This window comes from Solea solea, chromosome 10 (genome assembly GCF_958295425.1).
Source record: "Solea solea chromosome 10, fSolSol10.1, whole genome shotgun sequence".
In the NCBI taxonomy this organism is placed as follows: Eukaryota; Metazoa; Chordata; class Actinopteri; order Pleuronectiformes; family Soleidae; genus Solea; species Solea solea.
Genome location: NC_081143.1, coordinates 26,226,557 through 26,246,159, shown reverse-complemented (window position 1 = coordinate 26,246,159; position 19,603 = coordinate 26,226,557). Strand labels below are relative to the sequence as shown.

Below are 19,603 nucleotides of genomic sequence, written 5' to 3'. Positions count from 1 at the left end.
AACTTCTGATTCTCTCTCTCTCTCTTTTTGACTGTGCCACCAGGGGAATCACACACACACACACACACTTGCACAGCCTTTGTAGTGCTCCTTATGTTAACCGTAACCAGCACGACAAAATGCCTTCCCTACCCTAAACCTAGCCCTAAAACCTAATAGCTGTTCAAGTTGAGAACCTCACTTTCCCAAAATGTCTTCACTCCCTATGGTTTATGCGTTTTTTTTTGGTCCTTGTGAGGACAACCATACAAGAACACACCCACAAACAAAAAGCTAATGCACCCAGGAGCAAAATCAATATCTCTCAAGCTGACCGGCACTGACGCACAGTTGGGTTTCCCCTTCTTTTCCTCCCTTCATCTGTCTATATACATATATATACCCACTTTAAGACCTTTTCTGGCATAAACACTGACCTTGTGAGGACCAGTAGTCCTCATGGAGACCAAAACCTGGTCATAATGAGGCAGAACCTCACTTCTGAGGCACTGGTTAAAAAATAAAGATGTTTAATTGTGGTTCAGTTAAGGTTAAGCAGTCAAATGCTATGGTAAAGGTTAGTGGTAAGGAACAAATAAATGTAATACAATGCAGAGTCCTTATAGAAGAATACGTGTGTGAGACAGAGAGCCTGTCTTGCCCCTTCTCTCAGTGGCGTGCACTTTTAGTGAGGCGCGTTGCGACGTGCCCAGATTGGAAAGCAGCTGCAATAAGTTGCACAAGTGATGGAGGGAGATATAGACCGGTGAGTGCGTGGATTCCCAGGACTCACCCAGAGCTCCACAGACCAAACGTTATGTAATTACCCACGAGTGGGGCTGCAGCAGCAGCAGCAACAGCAGGAGCATCAACCTCCCACAATTCTCACAAGGAAAACTGTAATGTTAAAATATAACACCAAGACTTCACGTGTGAGGTTTACGACGAGAGCCCGAGATAAAAATAGCACAATTATGACGCTGTCGTCAATATCACGCGGATCCGTGGTGAAAGTCCCGCAGGGAATCTGATTGTGATATTTAGACCGGACTGGCTTTGACATTTTCAAATGTCGACATTTCTGACTTTGAATATAAAAAACACTGCTTTAAGTGTCTCCTGCAGGTTTATGTCACTCGTGGATGTTTCTGCGATTCAACATCACCCATCATCTGTCCGACTGCACTCCATCCTTCTCTCTCTCTCCCTCTCTCCTTGTATTTGCATCTCGTCCCTCCTCTTGCTTATCCACTCTCTCTCTTTCCCCCTCCTTTAACGCCCCTCTCTCTCTCTCTCTCTCTCTCTCTCTCTGCTGGAACGCACGGACCTCCGCAGCTGTCCAGGGATATTACTCTCACTTTCTCTGCTGCAGAACGGACCGTAAAGTCGCACATCGCCTCTTTCCTCCCCAAAACCTGAGACCCCGATCACGGTAGGACGAGTCATACCTCGCTGTGCTGTGTGTGTGTGTGTGTGTTGAGGTGATGGTGTGTTCCGCACTTGTGGGGTCACTGGGATGCTGTGCGCACTGGAGACACCCGCACGCTACCACGTTGAGTATGCGAGGCTGGAATTATGTGCCATACATGTTCACTCAGGAATAGAGAACCTGCTTCTCTTGTCACGTTTCCGTCAATGTGTGTGTGTCACGTTTTATTTCTTATCATATTGTTCAGGAGGAGGAGGACAGCTGTTGATCATAGTGGCTTTGGGGATGATGATGACTGTTATTGGAGGCGGACGCGCTCTCCAGGCTCAGGAGATCCCGGGCTGTGTGTGCTCAGGGCAGGAAGGTGGTGATAAGAGTCGCTCGATGCTGAACGTGGAGAAGGCAGTCGCTGTGTGTGTGTGTGTGTGTGTGTTGGCCATTGCCATCAGCACAGGATCTCTGTGACTGTTTGCTGAACGAGGTAGGGCAGAGATTGTGCGCAGCAGAGATGCGTGCGTATTTTACGCGCGCACATGTGGTCGCCCTGCGCTCAAGTTATCAATCAAATAGGTGACTTCAATACATTCTGAATTAGTACGCATTAAGGTGTGTGTGTGTGTGTGTGTGTGTGTGTGTGTGTGTGTGTGAATATGGTGCCTCTATAGGACCTTTTCTGGCATAAACACTTACCTTGTCAGGACCAGTAGTCTACATGGAGACCAAAACCTGGTCCTAATGGTTATTTTTGGATATGAATAGCAGTCAGTGTAGTGCCCTAACGTGTGTGATTGGTCCCATATCCAGCAACACAAACCTCACTGAGCAAAAGCAGCAGCAGCAGCAGCAGCAGCAGCTGGAGTGTGCGTGTTTGGAGACAAGAGGAGAATAGGAAAGATAGAGGGAGAGGGATGGGATAGAGAGATAGAGGTGGAAAAGAAGATGGGGGAAGATGAGTTTAGGGGGGAGATGAGGTGAGGAGGGGGAGATGAGAGAGAGAGATGGCGCCCTACACCAGCGCTTCCTGGCACCCCTTTGATTTATCGCCTTTCCATTGCGCACTGACGCACAAAGCCCGGGTCCCCGCTCTCACTCGCTGCCACCAGGATTATAGAGGACCGGCGGTCCGGTTGTCGACCCATACATGACCACCGGGAAAACACACCCTCACCCGGACATGAGACCCCGATACCTACCTCCCTCCGTCCTGCCTGTAGTTACCACAGTCCAAACATCCGTTTATTCATGACGGATGTTCGCCGCTGTGCAGTCATGACTGATGCACTGTGACAGGCGAGCCAGTGGACACATTCAGCGGTGCTGGGCTTTTGATTCCGGCGAGGTTTTCATCCCTGCCTCCCTGTCACTCCGCGAGCAGGAGGAAATCGTTTATGCATCTCATTTGTGAAGGTGCGCGCGTGACTCATTTGCAGTGGCGGGAGAGTGGAGAGCATGCAGGGCAGAGCAGCTGGACAGTGCGTCAACTTTCACTTCCAGCTCAGACTAGGAGCAGTGAGAATCATCATCATCATCATCATCATCATCCAGACTCAGATCTAAACCACCTTGATTGCAGGTACATTCAAGTGATAGTTCAAGTTGTTTTTTGTATGATGTAAGCTCCTGAGTGTGACACACTGTCAACACTGACTGAGCTGCTGTGTGAGTGTTCCTGAAACGTGGAGGCTCACTCTCAATGAAAACATGGCTGCCAGCAGGCACGCACAAAAACAGCTTTTAGCCAAATAACAAAAGAAAAAAATCTATGCCAACTTAATTAAACCTTTATTTAACCAGGATAAAACTCATTCACTCAAGTCTATGATTAAAATAAACATGTTTTCCACTTAAATCTTGCTGTCAGACAGCCCTTTTTTTTTTATTAGGGTCAGTATCCCCAAGTTCTCCTATAGAGAAAATCAGCATTTCACATCACAGGAGCTGTTGGTTTACTGTTGCCTCATTTGATATAATCTGTGTCAATTTTTACACCAAAGTAACACATTTGAACTTACTGATGGAGGCAGTAGTGGATCAAAAACTCCTGTGTGCCATGATGTCAAATTGCTCATTTTCCTAATGGACTTTAGTGCTGAAACACCATCAACAACAAAACATGACAGTGTGTGCTGACCATACCTCATACAATCAGTTCCAATCCCTTTAGTTGATGTTGACTGGATACAATATCAATCTATCATTGGGTTGTATGGACATTTAGATGATCACGAGCTGTTTAAAGATAGGCTGCATTTATTATCTCACAATTATTATCTACATCATTATCAGAATAAGAAGTATCCTGATTCTGATATTATTGTGAGGAAAACGCCACCATAATTAAGTTAGCTGATTCATGCAAAATGTATTTATTAATGAAACTAGTCAGTTCTTTAAACGTGGATGCGATTTGTGGAATAGGCAGTAGGAAGTGATTTATATTAATTTCATTAACATTATATTAATACATTTTACTTGATAAGAAGTTAGACCATCCATACAAAAACAGTGTATTCGTTTTAAACACTTGAATTATTACTGTTTACAGCATTTATGCGTTTAAAACACAAGTAAACCCACAACCTTCATTATCATTATTACATTTTTCACTTTCATATTCTGTAACATGGTATTTTTCTACTCAATCAGAGGCTACAGAGGCTCTAAGAATGTGCAATATAGAGTGTCTTATATTCTTTGTTTCAACACAACCTATACGCAATCTGATGAAAAAGAAATTACATTTCACCAACTATATAAACATACCTGAGCAAAAAGTTACCAAAATGTAACTTTGTAAAGGAAAGAAAAACACATCAATTTTGTGACTTCTGCACAATTTTTCGCTACTAAAAACGCAATATGAAATGAATCATAACTTTGACAACTCAACAACACATAAGAAGACAAAAAGCCTGAATATGTGATCTATAAACACCCCCCCCCCCCAGGATGTCCATATAAGGAGTTGTGTATTATTGCACCTGCGGCACAGAGAAGGGTTAATGATGTTTAAGGTCCTTGAGGACTGTTCCTGGGTCTACTTAAGTGGTTTCCCACCATGGTGTCATTACATTTGTTTGCTTGACCAACATAGTCTCAAATATTTTTTACTGTTGAATAAAATATACAGCGCTGCAGCTGTAAAAATCCATTTAGGCACTTTCCAAACCACATGAAGATGATTTAGTTTTACAGAAACAAGAGGATTTGGAGGAGAATATAACGGTGATGATGGGGAGCTATTCTGTAGATTAATGGAAGCAAATTTCCCAAAGTAAAGAGCGCGGAGCGCGGAGTCGTCTCTCAGCGTGTCAATGTTTGTCCTCGTAATGGTCAGGCATTCCTCAGCGGTGATATCATTCTTTCAGTGCAAGCTGCCATTTCTACAGAGATTACAGAAACCTCAATGGCCTGTGTGATCATGAGCATAATGCAAAGAGGAGTAGCCTCCAGCGAGCTACTATTGCTAATTAGGAGAAAAGTCAAACGACGCATTAATATTGATTTTTCCTCATCATCTTCCAAAAAGCTGGGATCCGGGAGCTGACGTCACACAACCAAAATAATACTACACGCTATTCACATCAATATTGTAGATGGCTAGTGTTCCCTCGGGGACGCCAAAACAGTCAGAGACAGGCTAGCATGTTAGCGATATCACGCGCCCACCACAGATCCAGAGAGACAACGCTGATGTACAATTCTTCATAGCAACATTAGCGCCGCTCGTTGCTAACGCTAAAGCGACCCTTAGCCTTCCGGTGACAATAACACGTCTTCTATGTTTAGCCGGTTAGACTCCAGAGTTGAATCTTTGTCACAAAGCCAGATTGTTGTTTATTTGTTTCCCTCCAGTCTCTTGTAAACGTTCAGTAACTCTGATGAAGATGAAGGGAAGTTAATCAGGACAGGAAGTTGAAGATGTCAGGATACTGCAGGTCTGGAATAACGTCCTCTCTGGTTGTTTGCAAATTCATAAAAAGCACACTGGAGGCATCCAATATATTCAGTCTGTCACGTTTTGGGACGTGTCGCTCGATCTCCAGGGATTTAAAGTGAACACACACACACACACACACACACACACGTGCACAAGCTAATAATGGAGGCAGCAGGAGAGTGCGGGGTGCAATGAGAAAAGTTGCACCTCGTGATGTTTGTGGGAGTGAGTATTCAGCCTGCTGTGCTGTGCTGTGGCATGATGTGGTGTGCTGTGATTGCTGTGAGAAAAGAAAAGTTTTCATGTCTTCTGAAGGTGTAATCAGTTTGTGCTTGTGGGTCCAGGAGTCAAACAGCATCCAGAGGTTCCATTCTGAGAGACAGCTTTCATCTCATGAGATCTACAACAAGCCCCCTCCCCCACACTTTTCTTTGAAGCCATTTATTACATAACAACCTACAGAGGTTTAATGACTATTGTTAAATCCTCCACATTGAGTATTTTGGTCAGCACCAACTTAGTGTTTTAAATTAGAATGGGTGTGGGCCTGAGTGAGCGCTTGTCCACTGGAAGTCCACTTAGACCTGCAACTGCACCTTTTGTTTAGAGGTACATATGTCAATCATTCACTTGCACCTGCATTTTGTTCCTCCTGGAATAGTAAAGATGGCAGGAAAGGGAGCATTATCCCACTAAATTCAAATTCACAGACCTCAGTCACCTTCAACCAGGCTCCTATTGGATGATACCAGGTGTCAATCACCTTAATCACTTTCCTCTAAATAGGACCTGAAACCAGTGATTGAGACTGAAACAAAGGTTTGTTTTTGTTTTGCAAACAGTGGAGTATTTTCTTACTTCCTGATTGGCTTCATCTGGTTCAGGGCTGTGCTTCCCACTGTGTGGGCCTCAGAGGTAAAAATTGTATGCTGTAAAAATTCTCCCATTTATTAAAGACAGAATATTTTAATTACTTTATTGTCTGTTTGCTTCAGTCTTGAATGGAAGGTTACGGATTTGGGTAAATGCTGCGAAGTGACGGTTTTTGCTCCGCGTGTCTCGGTTTGCAAACGTGGAAGTGTTTAGGTTTATGGTTTATATGCCTCCCTCGTGTTTTGTTGCCCAAGACATAAGTTATAAGAGGGATGAAGAGAAAAGATGGGGGTTGCTGAGGTGGGCGGAGGCAGATGGATGCTCTTCAGTGCTAACTCTGCTGTTTGTCTCCATCAATAACAGCAGCCACAGGGAGGACCAAATCTAATCTCCAACCAGATGTGTATTTTCTGCCACTGACTGTGGCTTGGCGCGATAAATGTAGTCGGGGAGAATAGCACACACACACACACACACACATACTTGTTTTGATGGCTGCAAAAAGAAGGAGAGGGAAGATAGGGCAGGGAAGAAGGGTGATGGCCTTCAGGAAAGAGTTTCAGCATTGCAGGAATGATACAGTTCAGAAACTGCCTTAGGTCCCCGCCCCCCCCAGCATTATATTATATCTCAGCAATAACAGTTTTTGTCTGTATCGTATCATATGGGAAACATTAAAGGTTAAATGGATATGGAAAACATCCATGGCTCACTCACACTTAGCCCTCAGGAGTGTTGGATAGTTTTGAACGCTTTTCATTTTGCACGCCACATTTAATGTTTACCGCATTTATGCATATACATATATAACATGGGATAAGAAATCTCAGTACAACTACCATAATTGGGAGGGCTAATGTATAGATAAAATCCGCAGAAAACACAGGATTAGTTTTACCTGAGGTCATTTTTCCGAACCTTTTTAACCCAGGTGAAAGTTGTCGGGTAAGGATTGTGTTCACCTCTCTGGCTTGTTATGCAGGTGGGTGCAGGAGTCATTTCATATGGTCTGAATGAAATGATTGGCAGTGGTTGTTACAGACACTTATTAGCCAAATGTATTAGCCACTCAGGTGTATTTTTTGTGAAGCCTCTGTTTGAACGTCCATAGAAAAAAAAAAAAAATCCCTAAAAAAATAGTAATTACTGTAAATCTTCTTCTTTTAGCTTCACCCTTTAAGATTCGCCACAGCATCCATTGTGTCCTCTAAATAAAAAGAGTCACAAATAAAACATCCGACTATGTTTAGGTGTTGGTTCAAAACCACGGACATTGCTGTTTTGTTTACGATTGAAAAAGCTTGTAAACCTTGGAAGCTTCTAGTTCCAGTGACGCTAATGTTATGCTGTTATTATTGAAACTGTGTTATTTTATTCCGTTCATTGTCCAGCTGTTACATTACATATAGATGTTTATGTTGTTTTCATGTTCTGGCGTTGTCTGAACAATGACTAGCTAATGACAAATTACCCTCTTTCTTCCCCTGTGTTTGTTCCTTGATGACTGATTTCATATTTTTGTTTTTTAATGATATGTTATGTTCATTGAGCATATAGTATCCAATTACAGTCTTTACCTGTTTTCTCAAGAGCCTTAATGAGTTAAAGATCTTAGATAACAACAATAATAATAATAATCAAATGTATTTGTATAGCACATACAAGGATTGCAGCTCAGAGTGCTTCACAATAAAAGGAATAGAAAAATAAATAAATAGAAAAAGGCTATAGAGTCAAGAGGTTAAAGCCCTGTTTTAACTTTGAAATAAAACAAAAGATGCAAATGAAACAGTAAAACACAACACATGGTGGTGGAATGAAAAAGAAAAAGGCTACAGAGTCAAGAGGTTAAAGTTTTAACTTTAAAATAAACTAAAAAAAAAAAAAGCTAGATGGAGGCTAGAGTAAAAATGCAAGTTTTAAGTCTTCTTTAAAAAAATATCTATTGAGCTGGCTTCCCTGATATGTAAAGGTAGATGGACTGCAGAAGGTTTGGAGCTTTTTCAAAACTAAGGGGTACATTGGGTGTGTTTTCACAGAAAATGTATTGCGTACAGTTTTGGACGGAGATGGTCAAAGAGTCTTTTCTGTTCCCTCCTCTGTTGTGTTTTACTGTATCGCCTGCAGAAAATGAAGGAGTCTCCTTTCTGTGTAACACTTGTTTACAGCAGTGCTGCTGAATCCACTGGGAGCTGATGATGTGCATAAGGCTTTAGAACACACACACACACACACACACACATGCATCTTTTCTTTGTTTGTTTCTTTTTCCCCCCCACACGATATATTGTTTCTTGTAACTTCCTAATCGTCTTCCGTTGTCGCCCGGGGGTTCTTACTAAAAAGAGGAGGGGGAAAAAAAGGAGACAAAAGTTGAAGTTAATGAAAAACAGAAATATGCAAATCACAGTGGAGTTAAAATAAAATAAAATAAATAAAATAAAAGGACCTGCATTTAGCGCAGAGGAATTAGGCTGAAAGAGAGTGCTGCTTTGTTCTGGATTTAAGTCTTTTAGGAACCGCTCTCACTGGATTACCCTGCTTTTTCTGTCATAGCACTTTCTTTAATGTTGTTATAGTTTGGAAACAAAAGGTGTTTGTCTTTCTCAACAAAAAAGCAGCACAACTGAATTTCCAGCTGAAAAACTTCATTTTCTTAGAGTTCTCCAAATTTTGGGATGTTCTGTTTTGCTGCTGATGTTGGGTCATTCAGCCTGGTCGGACATTGTTAATTACTGTACCATACATTGACATTGTTATGAGGACATTTCAGGGATTTTTAACCATGCAACACATTGTTTTTCTATCGTGTCAACATGAAGAAGAATATGAAGAAAAAAGTGATCTTTTCTGAGCTGTAATCGGATGCTTTTTTGTGCTTAAACCAGGAGAAGTGGCTTATCGTGTAGAATTCTTCACCTAACTACCAACAACACAACCTTATTATTGGGATCTCACCTTTCCCTTAACATTAGCCACTGATCTATGTACAGTTTTTTAAGAAAAAAAAGTTATTTCCAGTAATAATTAACATTGATTGTGTGTTGTATTTTCAGTTAGGATTATTTAAACATGTTGTATTGTAGGTTATAAAACACTACTTTTGCTTGAAACCAAACAGTTATTGCAAAGTTTCTATTTGAGATACACAAAGTTCAGTTCCGATATTAGAATCGGAGTTGATATCAGCACATCTGTACTTTTTGAAAGCTGCAGCCAAAGCACATCAGTGTTTTTAACAAAGCAGTAAGCAGAGGAAAGTGGGGCTTTAACAAAGGATGCGAAACACAAAGCGGAGAATTTTTTTTCTTTAGAGAAAATGTCTCTAAAGTTCCATGCCAGAAAAAGCCGCATGAATCACTGTCTACCAAACAAAGCAGAGCACACGTGTCTCCTTTTATCTTCACATTCTTCCAGCTTCGTATCTGTATTCGGTTGAACTCAGCGGGGGCAACCGCTTGGATGTTAAAATATGTAGAGGACAACTTCCATGGCACCTGCAGCGCCAGAGCTTGGAAGTGTGCCTTTCCACACCTGAGATCTTAAAAGATTCGAGTTGAAGTGGTGCATTAGTGTGCAGCACAGACCGAGGCCGGTGTTTATCAAATGTGCCAGACTCTGGAGTGGTGATGTAGCGTAGAGTGGCTCTTGCTGTCACAAAACAGCAGATGCAGTGCTCTAACAGAGCATCACAAGCAATTTAAAATGTGATTTTGTGCACAGTAAGAGCTGTGCCAGCTCCGGTCCTTTGTCATGTGTCTCTTAGATCCCTCTTTTCTCTTTTCAGTCATGCAGATGCGACATTCTGCAGGTACTATGAGGATGAATTATAAATCCCTTCTGAGGTTGGACATCGTTCAAGGACATGAGAAATCATGATCTAAACATGTCATCCTATTAGATGAGGGAGAGCCAATAAAAGAAGTTGTAAGTGTGGAGAAGTACTGGTCAATGTAACTGTGTGTAATATTATTTTTATCTCAAGCTAAATTTAACCCAGCACTCAAAAGTGACAACACAGTACTACTTTTGCATTTTAGCGGCTGTGACAGCCAAACATCAATGCAATGGTCTTGGCTACAGAACTTCAGACACTGTGGCAGCAGGTAATGGTAATCATTAAATACGGAAGCCACGGTGTTTAGCTGTGGTAGCTCCGCTAGCATCAAACACAGATGCTACGGCATCTGGCTACAGTAGCTGCGCATGTCAGACACCAGACCCAAAGCAAGTGGCTATAGTGACTGCTAATGTCAATGCAAATGTTCAATACCACAATGTCTGGCTACTTTTAACATTAAATGCTGATCCCTCAATGTCTGGCTGCAGTAGCTGCTAACATGAAACACAAAAGCCACGGCGTCTAGCTATGGTAGCTCTGCTAGCGTCCAACACAGATGCCTCAGCATCTGGCTACAGTAGCTGCTAACATGAAACACAAAAGCCACGGCGTCTAACTATGGTAGCTCTGCTAGCGTCCAACACAGATGCTTCAGCATCTGGCTACAGTAGCTGCTAACATGAAACACAAAAGCCACGGCGTCTAGCTATGAGAGCTCTGCTAGCGTCCAACACAGATGCTTCAGCATCTGGCTACAGTAGCTGCTAATGTCAGTCACCAGACCCAAAGCAAGTGGCTATAGTGGCTGCTCATGTCAATAAACACCGATGTTGGGCTGCTAACCGTTCTGTATTTGTTCATTGTAGCAACTGAGATGATGATGGCGCGTTGTGAAGGAAAAATGGTGACAGGAGGATTCTGCTCAGGCAAAAACTCATATCCGGTTGATAGACAGTTACATACATAGAAATACTATTGTAAAACAGTGAAACTGCATCTTTTACTCAACTGTGGACTGACTCAGCTGTGTATGTCAGGTACGATAGCTGCTAACGTCAAACATTGATGCCACAATGTCTGGCTAGCTGCAAATGTTCAATGCCACAATGTCTGGCTACTGCTAACATTAAATACTGATCTCACGATGTCTGGCTACAGTAGCTGCTAACATTTAACACCAATGTCACCCCATCTGGTTATAGTAGTTGCTTATGTCAAACTCCGATGCTACTGCGTCTGGCTACAATTGCCGCTAACGTGTTTGACTAAACCTGCTAACATCAAAGACCACTGCCATGGTTTACAGTGGCTGTTAACGTCTTAACATTTTTGTCACGACCTCTGGGAACAGTAGCTGCTTACATCGAACACCAATTCTACTATCTCTGACGACAGCCTCATCATGGAGCTCACTGTTCCTTGGGAAGAAGGAATTATCTTCAGCACACAAGCCTCAATGCCTTAAAGTACTTTGAGCTGGCAGATGAGTCCAGAGTGTCAGGCGGGTATGCAACGATCCAGGCAGTACACGTCAGATACAGGGGTTTCTTTGCCAAGTCAGCATTCCAGCTCTTCGGGCTGCAACTATAAACAAGAGATACCTATGAAGGGCCATCAAAGAGTTGGCAGAAAAAGTGGAGAAGCCAAGCTACTGGTTGTGGCTACGCCGGAGGGGCCAACACCCCAATAGGGTCAGCTGCAGTGGTGGTGGTTAATCTGAGACTTCTTTTAAAATATGCGTTTTTGCTATGCAGCAAATCGCCAATGCAGATGCAGGTGTTTTTTGTGATTTTATCCATCTACTTGCACATGTTTTGCAATTTCTTACAAGTGGCATGGGTGAGAATAATAATTAAGTGACATTTTGATGTGTGTGGCATTTCTATTCAAAGGTGAATGGGATGGTAGTTAGACTAACCACAGGGACACCTGGGTAAAATCACAGAGTGGGAAAAATGCCCTTCTTCCACATGCTCTTGTAGAAATTTTGATGATTTTATTGGACTCAAATTGCAGACTATCTGGCTGGCAGGTGACACGCGCAAACAAAAAGTCCAAATTAAGGGAGAACAAACCAGGAACAGTGAGTACTAAAACAGAAAAAACGGGTCAACAAACAAGAGGCACAAGGTTTTTCCTGGTACGGGATGAAACAAGCTGACAAAGGAGACTTGAGAGCACATAGAAAACACAATGATATACAAATTTAGTGCAAACACAAATTTGCTCAAGATCAACAAATTTGAAGTCAAACATTTTATTGTTGAATTACATCATTGTGCTTGTATATTCTTTCAGTTTAGTCTCCCATGATTTAAGTGTGTTTAAAAGTGTATTTAAATAATTACAAACACTCTCTTATCCAATTCTAAACCGACACAATAGATGCTACAACCTTGAACCAACCGTAGATGGCTTGTATGAAGAAATTTGAATTTACTTTTTATAAAACTCTATTTCGGGGGCCATAAAAAGTACCGGAATGTCCTTGAGAAAAACTTTGTTTATGTTGCATAACAAAAAAATTGGCTTTCCAATAAAAGAACAGCTCTGTGAAAAGTATGTCACCAGAGACAGCAGTTTGCTTTCCATACACGGTATTATAAAAACATCGTATTACTTACAAAGTACTATACCCATGAGGATTCACATGATGCTGAGAATTTTAAGTACAGAAACGGCGACTTCTGCTTTTACAGTTTATTTCTTTTCTCTCTTCTTCTTGCTGCATCAAAGTTAAAGAAAGCCACTGTTTAAACTCACAAATGATTCTCTTTAATTGAAATTGAATGGTTATGTCATCATTAAGTTTTAATGTTTGCATATTCTTGTTTGCTTACTTTTCCCTGCTGAGCTGAGATATTACAGAAACTCGTTAGGAGTGAATATGTAACGTGCACATGAAGTATTTTCTATTTCTATTCCCCCCCTATTTAGAACTACGCAAGTCATGTCATTTAAAAGACTCCAGACATTGGAAGTTATTTTAAAAAAACAAAAAAGACATAATTGCCTGTGATCCAGTTCTGCAAAGTATTCCAGTGGAATTGGAGAATTAAATAATACTTGGCTCAGTACAATTTGTAGTTAACTTAATTGAAATTGAATGAATGAATATCTTTATTTTGGTTACATTCATATAAAAAGTAAATATAAAGTGAAATCACTTAACACAATTATGCTAATAACCAAAAAAGGGTTAGATGACACAAGGGATAGCTGGGAAGATGTGTTGTGTACGCTGCAAAATCAAAGTTTTCTAAGACTCACAATGCTTACAATACCGTAGAAGACTTGATTTATGAAGTGTTCCATAGATTGGGGTCAAATCCATCTTAATATAGTAACTTAACTGTATGTGCTCATCGTGAGATCTCTGTTAAAGTTCTCTCCGTTAATAGACCTGTTCTACGGCAATGAATAAGCACCTTTCATTTGCTATTCAGCACTCACACTGAACATTCACCTGCAGGCTGTCCTGATACAGTGGAGGGTTTTCACATCCTGAATAGCCAAAGAACACAGAGCGTACATTACTAATTTGATCTTAGTGTGATCAGCGGGTGTTAAAAAAAGATTCCTGCTCTCCAGCGAGTGGAGGGTAAAATCACAATTGGCCTTTTTTTGAACCGTCTCATCCAAAGTTTTCACCGGCCATAAAAAGAAATACCAATTTCCATTTGACTCTACAGCTGTTGGATGATAAGAGCTGATTAGGTTCCACTCTCTTTTTTTCTTTTCACAGCCTCCTTGATTTTGTCCCTGAAATTTTGACCAAACACTTAATTTGTTCTGTATCAGCCCAAGATTCTAATACACACACCATAATGAAGTGCACTTTCTTCGCTGTGCTGTCACAGAGCTAAAACTCAAGTGAGCAAAGAGGTTCGGCTGCTGAAGAACTTAACCTATCTTACAAATGAATTGGCTACTACTCTTCAAGGAGCCAGACCCTGTACTGCTCCTTAGTCAAATACAGATACATGTGCATTCAAAACTATTACTACTAGAACAATATTGCATCTACTCGCCCTGTCTACTTACCTGGATAGAATGTAATGACATAAAATCTAAATGTTACTACAAAGATGTTTTGCTTCTCTTTGCTTCTCTTGGTCTCTTTCTTCTGTCTCTACCTTGTCTCCCTCTTGTCCTTTCTCTCCCCCTTTTCTGTCCCCAACCTCTCCTCTGTCCCCTATTTTTACTTTCACCCCAACCTGTCTTGGCAGATGGCTGCACGTCTTTGAGTCTGGTTCTGTCAGAGATTTTCTTCTTCTGTTAAAAGGTTTTTTTTTCTGTGTGAATTGTTGGGTTTCTCTGCTCTCGAGGATGTTGCATGTTATATGTGAGTCGGCGCTATGCAAATAAAATTGAATTGAATTGAATTCTCTAAACCCTGAAGCCTGTAGGTCATGGTGCAGGGACAGAAGTGTTGGTTTCCTTTGAGAAACCAATCATCAGTCTTAACTAGAGGTTTCCTAATTTGGAAGATCACCTTCTTGCCTAGAAGTTGCTCTCAGTGAAATACGTAAGTTACATTTAGAGTTAAGCTCAAAGGTGACATGGTCTCTCATGCTCAGAGGTCTGCATGAAAATATAGGAATGCTGGAATCACAATGGTCAAGAAGTTATTCAAAATAGCTGACAATAGCTTTAAGGAACTATGTATCTTAACCCAAAACATGCTAATATTTAGGTACCTTACCCTACCTTTGACACCCTTTACCATGTGTTTTTAAAAAAAGGTTGTCTGGTTTTACAAACTAGTTATTTCCTTTGGGTTGTGAGAACAGGGTCGTTTAAGTTGACTTTTTGAAGAGGATTACTTTAATGTCATTATAATGAGATCTCAGCAAAAAAACTAAATATATAAATAAATATTTTTCTCTTCTACAGAAATGGCACAATTTCCCAACAGGGATCATGAAACTTTCATTCCATCTAATCTAAAAACCATGTTAGCCCGAACTGGACATTTTCAAGCCAACCACAGAAATTGAAATGGTATGCTCTCTCCAAATTATTTAGGCTGTTGATGTCATTTATCCTCAGAACATGTTGTGGATGATTACAGAGTTACACATGCAGCTCCTCTTGGGCTCTGTGGCCTCAGATGCCCAGTGATCTCATCCCAAAGACTGATTCAGTCATGCTACACTGGAGAAATGTTTTAAGAGAATCCAGGGAAGGGAATCCAGGCAAAGGCTCAGAATCTCGAGAAAGTAGTCTCTGCCATACATATAGTGATGCTGATTTGCAGTTCTTCTGACATTAACTGTTTTTATTTGGGCCACAGGTTAGCAAGAAATGCACATACATCACATGGTTAACTGGTAACCCTGCCTTTTGTCCGTGTCAGCTGGAATTGGCACCAAAGGTCTACCAAAAGTGGTAGAAGATGGATCACAAGACATACCCTTATGCTGTATGCAAGATTCTTAAATATCTATTTCAAATGTCCTTCAGTCTTAATATTCTACTGCACACCTGGGAAGGCTTTCCACAGACCTTCTGGACCTGTATAGGTTAAAGGTTTTTCCCCCTCTCCTTCATTATGGTTTGGGTGTTTTTTTGTTCAGATGTTCCTTGAACAAAAAAAACAAATGGGTAAAGCCCAGTCTGCATGACTTTAAAGGTTGAAGGATCACTGTGCGTCCTACACTAGAAGACGTGCCATACTGTGATCATGGGTCTTTTCAGTCACTGTTGGAGCTACACATGCTTTTGCTACTTTATTTTGTTTAAAATACCATGATGAACTTGCAACATAGGAGAGTGTATTGGAACTTCTGAGCAGTGTGTCTGAGTACTATCTGTAGTTATATTATATTAGATATGAAGTGCTGTTGTACTCATGTTTGGGTCTTAGCAGTCATCACCCAATCATCGGCTCGATTGGTTTGAGTGGATTGTCTTGAGTTGTCCCAAACTTAAATTCCCAGCATGCTGTGTAAATAAGATCAGGCTCTGTAATGCACTGAGGATACTTGCTATGGATAGGTTCTGTGGATGATGACGATGATAGGTTGCTGGATATGGATGGACAGACAAATGGACAGATGGACAGATGAATGGATGGATAATGGGGTTCTGTCCAGGCTTTGACTTCTATGCCAGACAGGGACATACAGGGAAAAAAGGTCATTAAAGGGACACTGTTCTCTAAATTGTTTGCATACTGTGTAAAATTGAATCCAAATGTTCAAATTTAAAAAGAAGAAGCCTGCAGTCACAGCAGAGGAAGCCTTAAATAGCGAACAGTCACACTCTCTCACACACACACAAGTACCGTGACAGACCTCAGTAAAGCAGGAGGGGGATTCATAAGGAACAGTCTACTGGGAGAATATACCGTCTTTGGAAACCAGCTAGCTGTTGAGTTGAATTGACCTTGACAGGTTACGCTCGGTAATTCAGCTATCACGTTCTCTCTCTGCGATTTAATTCAGTCAGCAGGTATCTCAGGGTAAAAGCATGAAGGGAGAAATTGTTTTGCTCTGCCTTTTTTTTTCAGCAAAAGTAGCAAACTGACTATGACTGTGTGTATGAATATGAATATGTATGAGCACATGTCTTCTTTGATATACTGTGAGTATGTAAGCCTCTTGGATTTCCAAAATGTCAGGGCTCTTTGTTGTGGTACAGTCATCCTTGGTATATGAAAATGTACTTGGGTCTTAATGTGTTTAACGATAATTAGACTCCAAGCAGGAAGTGGATGATGGTGGTGGTGGTGGGGTACCCTAACCTGTGGACACCCAAACCTCTGGGACCTTTTTAGACCTCCCAGGACCGATTAAGACTTGTTTGGTATCATTTTGAGCACCACATTTGAATCACTACTGGTATCTTGGATTTGGTACTTGTACCCACTTGTACCTGTGATTGAATTAACATATTTCACAAGAGCAAATATACTCTCTTGGACCAGAGATGCTGCCGTAGACCGCAGTTGGAGCAGTTTGTGAGTCTGTGGCTCATGAGCAGCTGTGACATGCTCCCTGACTTGGAGGTTACCATCTTCTAGTACCCAAATTTGTGGGGCCACACTGCATAGCTAGCAAGGTTGCCTCACTGGAAGACAGTCACCAGTGTAAAACCCGGTTTGATAGAGGGCGTCTCTGTGTGGAATTTGCATGTTCTCCCCGTGTGCACATAAGTTTTCTCCGGGTACTCCAACTTCCTCCCACAGTCCAAAAACATGCAGATTGGCGTAATCCGCAACCCTAAACCTAAATTAACCGCTGGAGGGAATGGTTGTTTGTCTCTGTATGTTGGCCGTCTGATGGACTGTCAGGTGGGTTTGGCTCCAGTTCCCCGCAACCCTCATGTGGAGGATAAAGCCGTAGACAATGAAAGAGTGAGTGATTTATAGTGAATTGGTATGGGGCAGAACTGACCTATGTTGGTAGGTACCCTTAAAAGTAAAGTTTGGTACCAGACTGTTTTGCTGGTACCTGTTTGATTGGGAAAAACTCTTTAAAATTATAGCTGGGTTTGATTATTTACAGTGTACATGTGGGAAACCAGTGAAAACGCAGTAACCATAGTAACAATTGCTCAGAAGCAGGGCAACACAAACCCAACGTGCAGCTTACCTTAATTACCATGGGTTGGCCTCAGTTTGTACCCTTTGGCTGCCGTTTAAGATCAGACAGAGAAATGCAATCTGATCTGCACGCCAACACGAACCATCAAACCCCAAATTACATCAATTATCTTTTTTTAAATTTCCTGTTCTGAGTGTCATCTGTCATTGAATGTTTTACGAAAGCCATTCATCCTGCAGATCCATACATGGCTTCAACTCAGCTCTGTCACAGCCAGTCTGAACATGATTTTCAACACGTCTCTTCAGTTGTAATGCAGCAGCCAAAAAATGGGCTTAGTCTCTCTCTCCCTCTTTTTTTTTTTTTTTTTTTTTAGAAATCAGTGGCTCTGAGTGTTTATATATTATCTGCCAGATAATTACTGTGGCTCGCGTGCTCTGGCACATCGGCGGTTATCATGGATGTGCTCTGTGAAGTCACACCAGAGCCTGATGTCACGCTGGAAGAGATAAACAAACCCGAAACACTTTCATAGAAATTAATTTCAGCATTAGTTCTTGCTGTTATCAAACGACGCAGTGATATTTAGCATTTGCTACAAAAAACTTGTAGTTTGTAGCCTGAGCAGAGAGAGAGAGAGAGCGCGCCTTCTGTTCATATGCTTCATATATTTTCACACAATGCAGCAAGCATCTTATAGAATAATAAAATGTATAGGTTCATGGTGAAATTCAATGACAAAGGCCCAAGGGTTGCACAACATAAGAGATTGTTCTCTCCACTGACGCCAGGTTCTTTGTCATTGTATAACCTGCTGGGTTTCTCTTCTCTTCTGTATAATAGTTTAATATATAATACAAGTGTAAAAGTACCTTGAGATAACGTACGTTGCTATACAAGTAATTTGATATGAATCACACTTTAACACACTGCTAACACGTATGACGTATTATTTCTCCCAATAATTCAACAATTCAAGGCTGTGAATTGAGATTTCACCGTGAAAGTAAAGTGAATGGTAAAAGTGACAGATATGTGAGGGTTACCAAAGAGCTGCTGTGTACACGCTGAAGGTGAGAGTGACAGGGGGATAAGGATAACAGATTTTTTTTTTCAAAGGAGTTTATGATAGAGGATGATTGACAAAAGTGACAAATGGAGGGGAGGGGAGAGAGGATGTGTGTGTGTGTGGCTTAGTCACAGCTTTAGTGAGATAGAGAAGACTGAACCAAACCATGACTGTGCAGTTACAAACACACTGTTTGAGCTTGTGGTACAATTGCCGCTATTTTTCTTTACATTTTTGTATTTATATGCTTCCACTCTCGGTGTAGTGGTTAGCCCTCTTCCCTTTGCAGCAAGGTTTGAGACCCATGTGACCCTCATGTGGAGGATAAAGTGGTAGAAAATGGATGGATGTTTCCACTCTTTGTGTGATGTTTTGTTTGTAATCTGAAATCCACACTACCTGTCTGTCTGTCTGTCTGTCTGTCTGTCTGTCTGTCTGTCTGTCCTGGGAGAAGGATCTTCCTGAGGTTTCTCCCATTTTATTTCCCCTGTATAAGGAGTTTTTTTTTCCCAAAGGTCTAAGGACAGAGGGTATCACTTGCTGCACAGACTGTAGAGCCCTTCAAGTCAAATTGTATTTGTGATGTTGGGCTATATAAATAAAATTGACTTGATTTGATTAGAGTATTGACTCTCCCTCTGTGTGTGTGTGTGTGTGAGTGTGTGTGTGTTATAGAGGCAGAAGGATGGTGTTTTTCTGCAAACATAACAAGCAAATGTTACTTGAAGGCTTACACACATAAACACATTGTATTTACAGTGCATACAGTACAGGCACATTTACACTCAAAACCCACTTTATTAGGTATAGAGGACATAGTGATCAGCTGTGTTCTAGCTGTAGCTCAACTACTTCTGATGTGCTGTGCTTTCAGCGATGGTCTTCTGCAGATATTGGTTCTAACACGTGTTTATCTGAGCTG

General features: G+C 41.3%; 1 protein-coding gene across 1 annotated transcript in view; it reads left to right on the top strand.

Annotated features, from left to right (window-relative positions):
• The first annotated feature begins 1,297 nt into the window (after positions 1-1,297).
• The window catches only part of LOC131467583 (protein phosphatase 1 regulatory subunit 29-like), a 228,848-nt gene continuing 210,542 nt past the window's right edge, over positions 1,298-19,603 (top strand). Inside the window, exon 1 of the mRNA XM_058641573.1 lies at positions 1,298-1,411. The gene's annotated coding sequence lies outside the window, so the exon portion shown is untranslated. The remainder of the gene's footprint in view (positions 1,412-19,603) is intronic.